This window comes from Jaculus jaculus, chromosome 6 (assembly GCF_020740685.1).
Source record: "Jaculus jaculus isolate mJacJac1 chromosome 6, mJacJac1.mat.Y.cur, whole genome shotgun sequence".
NCBI lineage: Eukaryota > Metazoa > Chordata > Mammalia > Rodentia > Dipodidae > Jaculus > Jaculus jaculus.
This window is the reverse complement of record NC_059107.1, coordinates 43577502-43582022: the sequence shown is the minus strand read 5'-3', so window position 1 is coordinate 43582022 and position 4521 is coordinate 43577502. Positions and strand designations below refer to the sequence as shown.

At 50.7% G+C, this 4521-nt stretch overlaps 1 protein-coding gene across 1 annotated transcript in view; it reads left to right on the top strand.

Moving 5' to 3' along the window:
- Positions 1-3025: 3025 nt before the first annotated feature.
- Positions 3026-4521, top strand: part of Thnsl2 (threonine synthase like 2) — a 19475-nt gene continuing 17979 nt past the window's right edge. The window contains exon 1 of the mRNA XM_045151435.1: positions 3026-3096. The gene's annotated coding sequence lies outside the window, so the exon portion shown is untranslated. The remainder of the gene's footprint in view (positions 3097-4521) is intronic.

Sequence of the window (4521 nt, the reverse complement as noted above, 5' to 3'; positions counted from 1 at the left end):
AAATTTGCATTTCTGGCATGACTAATGATTTGAACTTTTTGTGTACATACTTGCCATGTGTATATCTTCTCCAGAAAACTCTTGATTGCTTATTTTAAACTTAGATTAGCTTGTATTGAGTTCTAAGAGCTTTTATTACATTCTATATGCTAAACTAATCAGATATGTGATTTATAAGTTTTTTTTTTTTCTCTTTTGTAGGCTGTCTCTTCATTTTCCTTTCCTTTAAAAAAATTTTTTTTTTGTGGGAGGCAGGGAGCCAGGGCCTCAGCCACTGCGATTGAACGCCAGATGCTTGCGCCACCTAGTGGGCAGGTACCACTGTGTGCTTGCCTCACCTTTGTGCATCTAGTATAACACGGCATCGGGAGGGTGGAACATGGGTCCTTAGGCTTTGTAGGCAAGTGCCTTAACTGCTAAATCATCTCTCCAGCCCTGTCTCTTCATTTTCCTAAGTCTTTTTATTGATTGATTGATTGAAGTAGGGTATCCTTCTAGTCCAGGCTGACCTGTAATTCACTATGTAGTCTCAGGGTGGCCTCAAACTCACAGCCATGATCCTCCTACCTCTGTCTCCTGAGTGCTGGGATTAAAGGCATGTGCCACCATGCCCGGCTTACTACCTAAAATTTTTAAAAAAGGAAGGGGGGGGGCAGAATAGTTTTTAGTATAAAAATAGTTTTTAGTATAAATGTAGATGTCTTCATGAACTCCAGAGTTCTACCGAGCGGATGCTCCACCTCAGAAGTCTTCTTGGGCCTTTTGCTGTCCTGACCCTTGCTGTTCCTCCAGTTATTTATTTATTTATTTTGGTTTTATATCCTCAAAGTCACAGAGATCCTCCTACCTCTGTGTGTGTGCTACCACACCCAGCCCCTCCAACCTTTTGTCCCTTGTTTTCATGAGGAGGCAAAGTTCTCTTCACAGGAGAGCTTCCAGCTACTCTGCAGCTCACAGCATGGTGTGGCCCTGCAGGCCTGTGGGGCTGGCCACGGTTCCTGGCGGAGGGGCTGCTGTCCTTGCATGCTCACGGGGAAGTCAGTGGGCTACTATCAACACTGTACCAACACTGGCGAATTCTTCTGACTTCCTGCCACATGCCTCAGTTTCCCTGGCCTCTAAGTGATCCAGTGCACCTGATGGATAGGATGGAAACCCTTTGAGGTGATCCCTGCCTGGTCTATACCCCTCTACCGTACTGGCCTCTCTTACATTTGGTGGAAACTCCATGACAAGTTTCTGGCCCCTTCTTGTGTTGGGAGGACCAGTCTTATTAACTGAGCAGTGACAGTTTCTCGGTACTGCCCACTCCTGGGAATCTGAGACTCCCCCTCCCGCAATTTAGCCAGTCAGCCATAGCTGTGTGGACATGTGTCAAGTGGACATCATGTGGGGCTAAAGTTTGGACAGAATGGCAGCTAGAGCAAATAGACCACAAGTTTAGGAAACTTGCCACCAACTCGATGAGGAAAGAGGAAAACAGGCAGCAGCAGAGAGCAGTGGCCTATGCTGTTCAACCAGAGGTGCCCTGAGACCCACTGGGACGCTGGCCAGGCCCAGCCTACAGCCAGGAGTAAATTTGGAGCTACACCTCTCTCGCCCAAGTCTTCCAACGTTGATTCTTTTCTTTCTTAGTTCGTCCGTCCTCCCTTCCTTCCTTCCTTCCTTCCTTCCTTCCTTCCTTCCTTCCTTCCTTCCTTTCTTTCTTTCTTTCTTTCTTTCTTTCTTTTTTTCGAGGTAGGTTCTCTCTGTAGCCCAGACTGACCTGGAATTCACTCTGTAATCTCAGGCTGGCCTCAAACTCACAGCAATCCTCCTGCCTCTGCCATCCGAGTGCTGGGATTAAAGGGGTGCGCCACCACATCTGGCTCAACCTTTGATTCTTGAATGGATCCAAGAGTGTGCATGAGAATCCAGAGTATTAGGACATATCTGAGAACAGTTTCCCCTGTTCTTACCTTTCCCCTCTTAAAAATGAATTAAGTTGGTAGAGGACATACCTAGCATGCACAAAGCCCTAGGGTGGATCAGCAGCACTGCATTAAAAAAGAAAGAAGGAGGGCTGGAGAGATGGCTTAGCGGTTAAGCGCTTGCCTGTGAAGCCTAAGGACCCCAGTTCGAGCCTCGGTTCCCCAGGTCCCTCGTTAGCCAGATGCACAAGGGGGCGCACGCGTCTGGAGTTCGTTTGCAGAGGCTGGAAGCCCTGGCGCGCCCATTCTCTCTCTCTCCCTCTATCTGTCTTTCTCTCTGTGTCTATCGCTCTCAAATAAATAAATAAAATTAAAAAAAAAAAAAAGAAAGAAAGAAAGAAGGAAAGAAAGAAAGAAATCTTGTGTGATGGCCGAACCTACCACCCCAGCACTTGGGAGATGAAGGTAGGAAGATCAGGAAGTTCAAAGTCACCCCTAGCTACACAGAGAGTTCAAGGACAGCCTGGTTTATCTACCCAAGAAAGAATGAAAGAGGACTGGAGAGAGGGCTTAGCAGTTAAGGCACTTGCCTGTGAAGCCTAAGGACCCAGGTCTAATTTCCCAGAACCCACATAAGCCGGATGCACATACTGGCACATGCGTCTGGAGTTCATGTGCCATGGCTGAGGCCCTGGCATACCCATTCTCTCTCTCTCCTTTTCCTCCCTCTCCCTTTCATAAATAAATAAAAATAAAATGTTTAATAAAAAATAAAGAATGAAAGAGAAAGGAAGGAAGATAAACAAAAAGGAAGGAAGGAAGGAAGAGAGAGAGAGAGGTGAGAGGAGAAAGACCGGGAAAGGGGGTGTTATCTTGCCCTAGCTGCACACTTAATAAAGTTTTGTTTTGAGCTGAGCTCGGTGTGAGCGGCTGGCTCCGGTCTGGCGTAGGAGAGCTGCGCCGGCAGAGCCCAGTCCTCCGTCCTCCCGTCGGCCCGGAGCTCTCATCGGGACCCAGCCCGCAGCGGGCGGCCGGGCGCAAGGGCGCAGCAGCCCGGGGCCGGGACCGCGGCCGCTGCCGCCCGCTCGCCTCCCGCCCGCCGCCGCTCGCCGGCCCCGCGCCTCGGCACTGATCGAGCGCCGCTCCCGGACCTGCCGCGGGCTGGACTCGCCGCCCCGCCGCCCCGGTAACCGCCTCCCGCAGCTCAGCCCCGGCCCCGGCCCGCGGGGCTGCGTCGGCCTCCGCCGGACCGTAGCCGCTGCCGTCCCGGAGGGTGGAGGGTTTCGCGGGCTTTGCGCCTTCTTCCGGGGTTGGGCATTGCTTGGAGAACCCCGAAACTGGAACCGTGCGACGTGATCCGAGGCTGGGAGGGGAGCCCCAGGCCCCTGAGAACCCACCTCCCAGCTGGCCCAGGCCTGGCGGCATCTCCACCGCTGGGGGCGCGATCGGCCACCCAGCCGCTGCCTTACCCCAAGGAAAATGAGTCCCTTATGTGTGTGCGCAGATCGTACTCCTATGGTTATTATTGTTATTAATTAGCATCATCATCGCTTGCATGTCTGTGTTAGTGACGGTGGGCCTACAGGCCTACAATCTGGCTTGTAATCCTCAGCTACACCCTGAATGCTGTCCACCTTTCTTTTTATAAAAATATTTTACTTATTGAGAGAGTAAGAGAGAGAAAGAGAGAGAGAATGGGTGCCAGGGCCTCCAGCCACTGCAAATGCACCTCAGGTGTTGCGCCGCCTTGTGCCTCTGGCTTACCTGGGTCCTGGGGCATTGAACCAAAGTTCTTGGGTTTTGCAGGCAAATGCCTTAACCACTAAGCCATCTCCCCTGCCCAATGCTGGCCGCCTTTCTTTGAGACAGTAAGCCTTGTACCTCACAGATTAGGCTACACACTGGGGTCCTCATGCATTCAAGACATCTCCCCAGCACCTCCCCTTATGATTTATAATAGTAAATATTGCAGCTTTTCTTCCCTATCTCCACTCCTGTTTAAGACCCAGAGGAGTCACAAGGGAAATTACCACGGTCATATACTCCTGAGGCCCCAGGCAGCAGCCCTCAATATAAGGAAGTGTTTGGTTTCCTCCTTAACTTCACCATGCCCTGTGGCAGCCTACTCAATTTCTGGACTTCTCTAGTAAATGAACCCAACCTGTGTATTTCTCTAGAGCCCTGCCCATAGCCTGGGAATCCTGCCCCTGAGGTCCTTCGACAGGGCAGGGACAGTAGTTGCCCCTATGAGGAGCCTGGTGTGCTAATCTGACCAGCTCCTGACACCCACATATGCAGAGCGCAGTCAACCTCTTGCTTTTGCTCCTCGTCCACACCTTCCTTAGGCTGAAGAATCCAGAGTCCTACCCTGAATGTCACGTGCTTCATTCCATGTGTGGTGGGAGGGGCGGCGAATAAGAGAGAGAGAGGGAAAATACAGCCTTTTGCCATTCCTTGAAGCCCTACCATCTCTTGCTCTGTTTCTGCTCTCATTCCTCCAGCATTTGTTGTTGTTTTGTTCTTATTTATTTTGACAGCTCACTTGTAGCATTTTCTTTAGTCTGGACCAATGAGGTGGTTCTACAAGAGTTCCAGGGGAGTTCATGTTCAC